At 41.6% G+C, this 12609-nt stretch overlaps 1 pseudogene; it reads right to left on the bottom strand.

Annotated features, from left to right (window-relative positions):
• Positions 1-2284: 2284 nt before the first annotated feature.
• LOC127207927 (olfactory receptor 2T33-like) lies at positions 2285-3361 on the bottom strand (annotated as a pseudogene).
• Positions 3362-12609: the final 9248 nt, after the last annotated feature.

Raw genomic sequence — 12609 nt, 5'->3', positions numbered from 1 at the left:
ATCCAAGGCTGTGGCTTGTCCAGTGTGCCTTTGTTTTGTTGGTGCTGCAAGTCTTTTCGTAGAAAAACCCTACACAGGAAACATATATACAAACTGTAGACCCTCCCTTTATGAAAACTTGTCTTTCACATGACAGCTATGAGGCTGACTCAAAGCAATCAACAAGATGATGGACTGTGACATTTGCCACAGTGCCTGGGTGTTTTTTTTTCCCCTTCCTATCCTTTTGCCTCTTGTGTCCATTAATTCACCTGTACTTGCTGTCTCCCTCCATCCTGTGAGGCCAAAGCAGAATACCACATCCTGGCTACCAAATAAGGAATGCTATTGTTTCTTCAGTGCTCTACAGAAGGGAAGTCCTAAATTCATTCTGTATCATCAGATGGTAGAAGGTAGAAGGACAGAAAAGGCAAGAGAGGGCTGGCAATGACCTTGGAATAGACTGAACTTTCAGGACTGATGAACTGTTTTGACGATGCAGTGGTTGTGGAGGGATTAGGATGTTGCAAATCCGAACCAAATTACCTTTGGCAATCTTTGGTCATCATCTACATATGACCTAACATAGTTAGCAATATCAGTTTGGGACATGCAGAGCGCTTCCCACAACCAAGGGCCAAGGAGCACTATCAGATAGTGCATGAGGCCAGCACCTGACATGTCCCTGCCTCACTGGAGCCTGCCTATTTGCCAGTTCCCCCAAGTGTGTTTTGAAAGTGTATTGATCTCTAAATTTTCTTTATTCTGTTATTATAAAAAAAAAACCTCATGAAACTAATACCACGTTAGAACTGGGATTTGGGGTAAACCTAATCTGAAAGAGTCATAGGCATTCATATTGCAATAAACTATCTCTTGTTTGTAGGCATAAGTTATTATATAATTCAAATGCTGATTTCGGTACTCCCAATAATCTGGTTGCAATCCTTGTTCTGAGAATCTCTTGTCTCATGTTGTGTGGACACTGCTCCCCAGTTGTCCCCTGATATGCCAATAAGGCGCTTACAGCTAATAGCTGAGCAGAGAGAAAATAGGGTTGGACTTCCTGCCAGCCAGGGGAAGAGTTAGAGGAGGAAGTAGGGGATTCAGTCACAGGAAGAGGTCCAGGAGACCTTAGGAGAGGTGTTGGATCAGGGAAAGCCACAAGGTGCAAGTGTCTGGGGGGATTTACTCTGGAAGGAAGCCAGATTAGTTTAGAGGGCTAAGAATATCGTAATAGCTGCTCAGTTATGGTGCTGTGAAGCTTGTTAAAATAGTATAATAGAGTCTTCAGGGTGATAGCTGGGTTAGAGAGAGAAACTGAGAAACAAACACAGTTTTATAAAAATTACTTAACACTTATTCCTTTTCAGATGAGTTGTGGTTTTCTTTTTTTAGCTTTTTTTGGAGGGTATGGAAAAAGTCACACTCAGTATTGTTTCATTTTATTATTTAAGACAGGGTCTTATGTAATCCTGGCTGCCCTCAAATTTAGAATTCTCCTACATCAGCTTCCCAAGTGATGAGATCACAGGTGTTTGTCACCATGTTGAGCTAGTTCAGACTTTATAATGACATGAGTGTCCTCCTGTCATGAGAGTGGTGCCCTTAAAACCTAACCACTTCTTAATGATCTCACCTTCAAACATCTTAAATGAAAATTTGGAAATTTCATTATGCTTGAGTTATTCTTTTGATTAGTTGTAACTCTTTTTTGTAGTTATTAAAGATGTTAAAATAAAGCTACAGTTTTTTAAGCTGTAAGTCGTTTCTGCTCATCTCCTTTTTAAGATTTTTTTTTTCGAAACAGGGTTTTCTCTGTGTAGCCTTAGCTATCCTAGACTCACTTTGTAGACCAGGGCTGGCCTCGAACTCACAGCAATCTGCCTGCCTTTGCCTCTCGAGTGCTGGGATTAAAGGCATGAGCCACCACAACCCAGCAAGAATTTTTAAAATTGTTAATATTCTTGGAAACGCCCCTGAAAACATTTTGACATATGCTTTATGAATTTATGCTTAACAGTTCTTATTGGTTATGTATTTTATTTAATAATTTACTTCATAATAATAAATTAGACACTACTATAAAAATTATTATAGTATATATATATTTATTCATCTTTCTCTTGACAGTGTACATAATATAACAAACATTGAATTAATTACATGGTTAAAATCTAGCTAACTAGACCTGTGTCTCTGCCTCTCATCTCTGAGACCCTATTTCAAGGCACAGTATCTAGCATAAGGGACACCACCAGGACAAGTTAATTTTTAAACAGATTTTCCAAATGCTTTGTAAAAATTAGAGTATAAAATGGCAAAGGAGCATCACATAAGTTAATACAACACAAAAGAGTGAGTTCAAGAGAGCAGATAAGCTGGGGTTGGCGAGTGAGGTGTGCCTAATTTGAGCGGAGCTGGTTTGGCGAACTTCCCTCTGCGTGTTTATCACGCCAACCTTCTGCAGCCACTTCCTCAAGGCCCCTTAACCTCCTTGTTTCCTCACACTGTATATGAGGGGGTTCAGGCACCGGCGTGAAGATGGTGTAGAAGGCAGACACCACTTTGTCCCCCACCTCCGGCTGGTGGGACTTGGGCCTCATGTAGATGAATATGATGGCCCCGTAGAACATCCCCACCACAGCCAGGTGCGAAGAGCAGGTGGCAAAGGCCTTCTTCCGGGCTGCCGAGGACCCGCATGCGGAGCACCGCGGCCAGGATGAGCGAGTAGGGAGCCAGGACGAGGACAGCGGGATGAGGAGCATCAGGACGCAGCAGATGTACATGAAGAACTCGAAGACTTTGGTGTTCGCACAGGCGAGGCGCACCAGGGAAGGCGCCTCACAGAAGAAGTGGTTGATTGTCCGAGAGTGGCAGAGGGGAAACTGAGGATGGTGCCTGCCTGCATCAGCCCGTCGGAGGCTCCCAGGAGCCAGGAACCCAAGGTCAGGTACGCACACAGCTTCGGGCTCATGAGGACGTGGTAGCGCAGGGGATAACATATGGCCACGTAGCGGTCATAGGACATGGCTGCCAGGAGGAAACATTCGCCCCCTGCCAAGGTGAGGAACAGGAAGATCTGGGAACCGCAGCCCACGGGGGAGATGGACCTTGTGCTCATCAAGTAGTTGGCTGCCATCTTGGGGATGATGGTGGAGACTAGCATCATGTCCATGAGGGAAAGCTGGCTGAGAAGGAAGTACATGGGCGTGTGGAGCCTGGGGTCCCTGCAGATGAGAAGGATCATGAGGGTGTTGCCCATCAGGGAGGCGGCGAAGATTGCTAACACCATGGAAAACAGGAACAAGTGGGCTTGAGTGTGGCTGAAGAGCCCAAGAAGGAGGAAGTCCACCGCTGTGGCATTATTGGGCGTCTCCATGGCTCTGATCAAACCTGCAAGACAGGAGGATGCTTGCTTTTTCTTTTCTTTTCTTTTTCTTTTTTCTTTTTCTTTTCTTTTTCTTTTCTTTCTTTTCTTTTTGAAGATAGGCTGTCCTGGAACTCACTCTGTAGACCAAGCTTGCCTCAAGCTCACAGAGATCCTCCTGCCTCTGCCTCGAGTGCTGGGATTAAGCCACCATGTTTTTTTTTTTTTTTTAGTGACTTGCAACCAAATGACAGAATATTTCAACTTAGTGGGATTTTTAATTTTTTTTCCCAGTGTGACGCTGCGGTTATGGATCAGTGGGTAAGAGCACTCACTTGTCACACAAACTTGAGTGAGCATTATATGTTATATAAATTCCAACAGTTTAAAGTGGTATGTATAACCTACCAATGTCCTTGATGTTCACTTTGTAAAAATGACATGTATTATGATTATTAAACATAATACTATATTAATTAAATATGTAAGAATACATATATTCGTATATATTTAAGGTAGTGACTTTTGATTACTGCTATATTTTATTCTGTATGGACATACCATACTATGTTTATGAATACCTATGTTAAGCATATTGGGTTGTTAGTGGGATCTGTCTCCTTTATTTGCAACAAGAGGTTTTTTTTTGTTTTGTTTTGTTTTTTGTTTGTTTTAGTAAATCATCTCAAGGTGATGGGTTTCTGTTTTTGTTTTTGTTTCCTCTCTTTTACCAGCTGCCAATTTATGCTTTATCTGTGGCTGGTTTTATTTGTTTGTTTTTAAGATGGGGTTTCAAGAGGTAGCTCTGGCTTGACAGAAATTTTTACATAGACCAGGCTGGCCTTGAACTCCCAGAGATCCACCTGCCTCTGTCTCTCCAGTGCCACATCCACCCACAGCTGAGTTCATTTAGGCGTTGTTATGTGTACTATGATCAGGACTCACAGGACAGCGAAGTACTATTAGTGTTAAGTCATGTGTCCTGATGCTGAGGCAGATGCTCTTGAACCACTGGGCTCACCTGAAAACTGCATGCAAATTATGTTCTTGCTGGGTGTGGTGGTGCACACCTTTAATACCAGCACTCAGAAGCAGAGGCAGCTAAAACTCTGAGTTCAAGGCCAGCCTGGTCTACCTAGTGAGTTCCAGAACAGCGAGGGATACACAATGAGACCCTACTTTAAACAAAGAAAAAAGAAATTCTTTTTTCCTGTTTTCCATTTAAAATATTTTTAATGTATTTCGTGACTATGAAGAGTGGCTTCTCAAAGTTATACATATTGCATATGCCTTTAACCTATTTCACACATTTCAAGTTATTTTATTGCACAATTTTAACCCTGTTACATGTTTTTGGAATGTTTGCATGTTACTGTTTCTCAGATGTTGGACTGTGTTTCACTAGCGCAGTGCTGGGAAAGCTAGTAGTTTTAATACATGAATGGCATTCATGACCATTGTAAACTTGACATTGCAGTCAGTGTCTTAGCACTGCAAGTATACTGTGGCACACATGAGACCCCTCCTAGATTCACACTCAGAGACACATACACATACACACATAGATATGGAGACATAGACACAAACACATATACACATAGAGACACACACATATAGACATGGACGCACACACACATAGACACATTCACAGACACATAGACGCAGACACAAACATAGACCTTGACACAGATATGAGAAAGGTATTTGCCTTCCATGTATGAAACCTCGAGTTTGGTTCCCATATCCACAAAAAACTATTACAATTATCTGAGAATAGATGTTTCAGACTCATATCTTTAAGGGGGAAAAAGATGTATCTATTCAGAACTAACTTGCAGTTGGACTTCCTTTATGTTTTAATAAAATAATATTTTTGTGTCTCTTTGGACTCTCCTGTCATTCATGTTTTATGGGTTTAGAGCAATCCTACATGACGGTAGCTGATATAGTCACACAGGTCTTTCATAGTTTATAATTAGTATTTGGGAGTTTTTCCTACACCTTCACTAAAGTATTACTTCCTAAAAGTCAGTAATATATTTATACGTTGCAGAGTATTATTCATGCTTCAAATTTGTAAGTTATTTTAAGTTTAGGAGCAGTAAGGTAACAAATAAAATCTTACAATGTGCCATTTCATGGCAAAGATATTTACTCAGGTGAATAATGTGATTTCAAAGAATAAAGTGCAAGCTAAATTTTGAGGTAAAAAAAATTGCCATTCCTGTACCCTATACACTGAAAACAATACATTTTCATTCTCATTTATTGTCTTATTGTCTTAATCAAAAAAGAAAAGTATAATGAACAATAGACTCTTGAATGCCTAGGCTATATAAAGTGATCAACTCTCATATTATTGATAAACTGAATTCAGATAGGTTATATCATCTGTCACATAGTAACCCGGAGCAGGGGTAATATCAGACTGTTCTGCTACCAATAACATGCTTTTGCCAAATGGAAGCAAGAAATAATTGACTTTACACATATATCTTTGAGACAAGGCCTTGTAATATAAACCAGGCTGTTCTGGACCTTGCATTTCTCCTGCCTCGGTTTCCTGAGAGCTGGGATGGCAAATGCATGTCATTAGGTCATTGTTTTTTAAATTCATAAGTAAATAAAAACTATATAAGATTATTACAGTAGTCCTGCTTTGTTCAAGGACAAGCAATGTCCCTTTTTTGTTTAAATGACATGAAAACCCAGTTGGTACATTCCAAGGACTCGACTACCCAGGCAGGAGTCAGTGCGGATCGATGGTCTTGTTCATGCACCTGCAGACTGCACATCTGGAGTGCACTCATGTCATCACAGTACTTTGTAGTCAAACACATTCTTCGACCAGCGGCTCTCGACCTGTTGGTCACAGCGCACAGCCCCTTGGGGGGGGGGTCGCATATCAGATGTACTGCATGTCAGATATATACTGCGTGACTCATAACAGTAGCAAATTACAGTTATGAAAGAGCAATAAAACAATTTTATGGTTGGAGAAATGTATTAAAGGGTCACAGGATTAGGAAGGTTGAGAACCACTGTCTTAGACCATAAAACTCCCTAGTCAGTATTTAAAATAGGTTCTTATCTCTTAGACTTCTTTTAAGAAAAAAACAAGGATGGTAGTTTAAATGGAGCACTTAACCAGCTACTGTTCTCAAGGAAGCTACTCAAAAAACATCCTTGGAGCCAGCAAGATGGCTCTATGCGCAAAGCACATCCTATGTAAAGTCTGATGACTTGAATGTGATACCCAGAACCCAGGTAAAAGAGAACAGACTCCACAACATTGTCTTCTGACCTCCACTGTGTGTGCTTACACACACACACACACACACACATACACACACACACACACTAATAATATTAATCATAATAACATTTAATGACAGAACTGTCACCAGTCCTAGAAGGAGTGCATGAAGTCTATAAATGATAGTAGAATTCACCCATCTGTCTCAGGATTGGAATATGCCTCACTCTCAATTCTCCTGAAATTTTCTTTGGTACTGTTTGAATAATTTCCAGCTGCAAAAAAAAAAAAAAAAAAAAAAAAAAAAAAAAAAAAAAAAAAAAAATCAAAGACTCTTATGAGTCTTTGGTTAAGTACTGGAAATATATAATTTCAGTGGACATTAAAGGCACAATTAAGACAACTGCTATGCTTATGCATTACATTCAGCACTGAGTGTCTCCTCTGTGTTCCACATTCTAAGTTGGACTGCATCGAAGTCACTCTCGGGGCAGGAGTGAAAACAAAAGTACTAGAGGCTACGGCCCGCTGGCACCTTATCTGGCAAGTCTTAACATTTGCCCTGGATTTTATTCTAATAAATAACTTAAGGAAAACAACTTATATTCACAAAAGATTTTCAAGTTTCTCTAAAATTTGTCATGGGAGAAGCTGTGGCAGAGCCACTGAGCTGCCACCATGGAACACAACCTAACAACTCAGTGATGTTTCATGTTACGTTAATTGGTAGAGACTGACGTCCTGCTCTGTGGATTTTTGCAAAAGGTTATGGCAAAGAGTTAAGAGAGAATACTTACGAGGTTATGGTCTGAGGTGTAGATACACTGGTTTCTCTATTTTCGAAAATGCTGTGAAATTACGTCATAGTCCCTAAAATTGTGGAAATGGAGTATACTGTAATAAAGGCTTGAGCAAACACCACCTGCGACTCTCAGCGCTCAGTCTCAGAGACTAAGCCCTCACCTGCTTCCGGAGCAGCGGCTGCGCAGAACAATCCTGATGCCTGTGGCTCTGGTCCCACGGATCATCACTGAGAGTTCAGCGCCACTTCTGCTGCTTGTGCGACACGAAGCGCATCTGCCCACAGTCCAGGTCATCCCACACTCAGGCTACAGAATTGTCAGGGAGAACACCGTTGGTAAAACCCAGCTTAAAATTAATTTTCAAATCCCGGGATATTTGATCCCTGAAGTAACTGACCGATATTGGTAACATCAGGATGCAGCCAATTTGAAAGTGATTTTTTCTTGTTTTGGTGACCCACTGTGTTATATAGTTACATGTGATAATAAACTCAAGATCTCACGCCTGGGAAGGCATCAGTCATTATTTTGCGCTCATTGTACAAAAGCTTAACATGTAATTAATTAAGACATTCAGAGACCAATATACTCTTATCTTCAACCCCAAATCAAGAAAATAATTTTTCATTTTTAATACTGTGTGTGTGTATGTGCGCGTGCATGTGCATGTCTTTATGGGGGTGTATGCACGTGAGTGAAGTATCTGCAGAAGCCAGAAGATGGCATTGAATCCTCTGGAGCTGGAGTTACAGGCAGTCACGGGTCGCCTAATGTGGGTGCTGGCAACTGAACTCAGGTCCCCTGCAAGATGAACACTTGCACTTAACTGTTGCGCCATCTCTCAAGCCACAGGCAAACTCTTATTATTGACAATAGATGCTAAAATACTATTTATGCATTTCTAAAATGATTCCAGAAAATATACTCTTTCTTTTGCTATCATCTGAGTGCCTCCAATATACAATATAATGTAGATAATATAACTATGTCTAACTATAATTATTATAACACAAATAATGCAAGTGTATCTAATCATATTATATTAAATAATTGTATGTAATATATAAGAAATATAATTATATCTAACTATAATTATATTATCTGTATTATATAATATTAATTATACATTCAGTCTTAGCAGAATAAGAAAATTGGCTTACTTTTGATTGACACTTAGACATGAAGAAGTACTCATATCTATTGGAATATAAGATATTAAGACTTTTAAAAGAACGTAGCTGTCTCTATTAAAGGAAATTTTTTCTTCTCTGTAATCAAGCAGTTTTAATTGTGGGTTGTATCTTGGGGGAACTTTTACTGTACCTATCCAGATAGAAAAGGTTGCTATAAGAACATCGGTGACTGTGGGGTATGGTGACATATGCTTTTAATTTCAGCAGTCAGGGGACAGAGGCAGGCAGATCTCTGTGAGTTCAAAGCCAGCCCGCTCTACAAAGCAAGTCCAGACAGCCAGAGTTACACACAGAGAAACTCTATCTTGAAAAACCAGAAAGAAAAAAAGATGAGCATCAGTGTTAGCAAAACGGTCAAAAGAACATCAGCTCGTTGTGTCAAGAGACACCTCGATGAGTGGAGCAAACCTCTGGTGGGTCTCGTGAAAAAGCTCTGACTGAACTGATGGTGAATCCACAGGTGGACCCATTTTTGAATGAGTGGATCTCTTAAACGGCTGGTAGAAATGTGGAAGATGAAGCCTTCTTGGAACTGGTAGAAGCTGTGCAGGGTTGAGATTGGTTAGAGGAAGTACGTCACTGCAGAGGATGCTTTTGAAGGTTGTATCTGATCCCTAGTCCTGTATTCTGGTTCCTGTCCTTTAGGAGGTGAGTCGCCTCTGCTACATATTGCCAGTACAGTGCAGTCTGCCTTCCCATTGGCTCAGAACCAACATAACCAAGAACGGAAGGTGCAAGCCAGAGGACACGTGTGGGAGTCAGAGGGCAGTGTGGGGAAGCCAGTTCTCTCCTACCACATGGGTCCTGGCTATTGGACTCAGGCAACTGCTTAACGCCAGGCGCCTCTACATACAGAACCTTCTCCTGACTCTGTTCATTTATTTTTAACTAACCAGTCACAAGCAACTTGAAGATTGCTTGCCAGGGTTAAGGTTTAAAACTTTGAAGCTGCCTCTTTGGGAATCCGCTTTTCTCCCAATCCCCTGACTCTTTGCCTACCCTAGCCATGGGATATATTTAACACAATTCCAACAGTTCCCCGTGAGTCTAAAATCATTCTATATTGTGTGCTGTAGGTTCTAGCATAGAGCAACTGTGACGAAATTTTTCTGTGCTAACATAATTTTAAGTGAACATTGCGGCCACTACTCCCACAGAACAAGTGACTGCCCCTCCGATCGGCAAGCAAATGTTGCATGGATTTAAAATCAGAATTCTGTGTTGAGTGTAAGACCCAGGCAACAACAGTTGATTTGGGAAGGATGAAACATGATGCCTCTTGGGGAATGAAGTCAGCAGGAGAAAGGGTCTACTGACCGTGGTGAGGCCTTGACGTAGGAGAGTCTTAAAAAAGGACCAGTGTAATTTCATCAGAAACAGCACAGCAGGGCCTAACAAAGGACGGAGAGCCTTCTCTTCCCGAGAGGAGCTTCACTAAGAGGGACAGCTGGAAATGGAAGTGAGATAGAGAGGCAAAGCGCCTATGAGAGTGGGGAAGCGACAGAGCAGAGAGCCTTCAGACAAATGGCAGAAACAAAGAAAATATCCCCATCAGGGGTTGATGGGGAGCTTTACATCCCATGATTTAGTCTGGGAGAGTGTATGTGAGAGAGCATGGAGGGGCCAGGTTCTGGGGAATGTCACATATCACAGGTGTAAAACCACAGCACAGAACGGCTTCTTAACTCAGGGTTCCAGAAAGGGCACTGCCGGAGGATGTGGCCCAATTTCTTCAGGCAGTGGGATATGACCACCGAAGTGACCAGTATCTTAAAGGAGTAGGGCTTATGATGAAATGCTTTGGCATCAGTCCAACTGCTCACTAGCAAGAAGAGAAAGTGACATAAAATATAGATTAAAAATAAATGTTCCTTTATCATTCTACACAAAGCTAGAGAGAGGGAAATCGTCCGTCGATTTCTGCCTTGGTCCTAGAACAGAACCCTTAGAGAAAAGCAACAAACAGTAGGCAGCACAGGGCCACAGAGACAGCTCATCAGGGGCAAAGAGCTCGCTCTCTGAACCTGAGGACTGGAGTTCAGTTTCCTAGAAGCCAGACTGGACTCCCAAAGTTGTCCTTTGATCTCTGTCAGTGCTCTGTGTCAGGTGCACACCCATGTTCACACACACATTATCCACACAACAGGAATAATACATTAGGACTGGGCAGTGGTGGTGTACTTCTTTAATCCTGGCACTCGGAAGGCAGAGGAAGGCCAATTTCCGTGAGTTCGAGGCCAGCCTGATCTACAAAGTGAGTCCAGGACAGTCAGGGCTATATAGAAAAACTCTGTCTCAAAAAAAAAAAAATCAACAACAACAACCACAACAATAATAATAATATTTAAACCAAGGCCTATGTGTATGGAGATAGTCTTTGTCCGAGAAGATGAGTTCTCCTACGGGCCATCTCTACCCCTAGCTGAAATTACCTTCATGAGTTCTAATTCCTCTGGCCCATCATAAAATCACTGTGTATTCCAGATTTAATACAGGGGAATCTTAAGTCCCCAGTAGTGTAACTCATCTACTGATGCATATTTTTAAAAGCTGAGAGTTGGTAGTAATCTATGTTTTCTGGTCTTTATACAGTAGAATTTTTCTTCAGTGGCAGGAATACAAAGTGAAGATTCGGGGCTCGGCTTCTTTAGCTTGGATAGATACTTCTGATGAATTCCCAGACAAAAATTGACCCTCTAAATCCCTTTAAATATCAGATTAATTAGAGTCATAATTAGGTAAAATTATTTTTGTATGTTACTCTTTTAGGGGTTCTTTAAAAAGCTACTTTGTGTGTGTGTGTGTGTGTGTGTGTGTGTGTGTGTGTGTGTGCGTGTGTGTGTCTGTGTGTGTGCGTGTGCACATGTGTGAAGTACCCTAGGAAGCCAGAAGAGGGTCTAAGACCCGTTGGAGCTGAAGTTACAGCTAGCTGTGAGCCACCCAACATGTGGGCTGGGAGCTGAATTAACCACAGGCTTCAGTGGAAACCCGGCAGAGGGCTGAGGCCCATGAGCCCCAGAGATTCCTGCAATTGAGCATTCTTACTGATTCACCTCTCCCCTAGCTGGAAAGGAGAGAGCAGCCACTGGGCTCTGGGAGCTGGCCACCTCAGGTGTCATCATCTCTGCCCACTTTCAGCATCTTACCCAGATATCCTTACATCATCAGTCTTTCGTCTGATCCAGTTTTTTCAGTGGACTCTTGTATACCTTGCCCCTTCTTTCCAAGTCACACAAGTTTGAGCCTATGGATCGCATTTCATTCCTATGAATGGTAACTGTGGTGGAGAAAAAGGAAGCCTCTAATGATAGAAACTTCTGTGTTTACAGTGTCAGAGACACTCTGCCATGTAACTGTCCTAGGAAGACTCACATTCCCCATGGCCTGGTGCTTTTGAGTTGATCCCTTTCTTTTTTTAAACATTTATTTATTTATTATCATGTATACAGTGCTCTGCCTGCATGTACACCCTCAGGCCAGAAGAGGGCATCAGATCACATTATAGATGGTTGTGAGCCACCACGTGGTTGCTGGGAATTGAACTTAGGTCCTCTGGAAGAGCAGTCACTGCTCTTAACCTCTGAGGCATCTCTCTAGCCTTGAACTAATTCCTTCTTAATAATGTTTACACACAAAAGTCTCCAGATAGAGATAGTAGTGGAGTGAGCAGGTTCTTCTCTTTATCAGCCCTAAACATATTCATTTCCGTTATATGCTGAATGTTTAGGTATATTCCATTTCCTATGAATTATATTTCAAGATACTGAAAAGGGCCAATCAAAACATCAACACCATGGTACCACCAAGATGACAAAACCATATGCTGTTGCTTCATTAGGTACACAAGCTGGAAGGAGCACAGTCTCTCCGGTGCTTTTACAGAACACTGATCTTTATTTCCCCCCAGATTGTTTTCCTGACCAGCTTTGAGTGGAATCTTCAGTCCACAAGGCCCTTTGCAAAAGTCCACTGCAAAACCACATTTTTTTTTTCCTGCACCAACATCTA

This window comes from Acomys russatus, chromosome 25, assembly GCF_903995435.1.
Source record: "Acomys russatus chromosome 25, mAcoRus1.1, whole genome shotgun sequence".
NCBI lineage: Eukaryota > Metazoa > Chordata > Mammalia > Rodentia > Muridae > Acomys > Acomys russatus.
The sequence above is the reverse complement of the archived record's forward strand: the minus strand, read 5'-3'. Positions and strand labels throughout refer to the sequence as shown.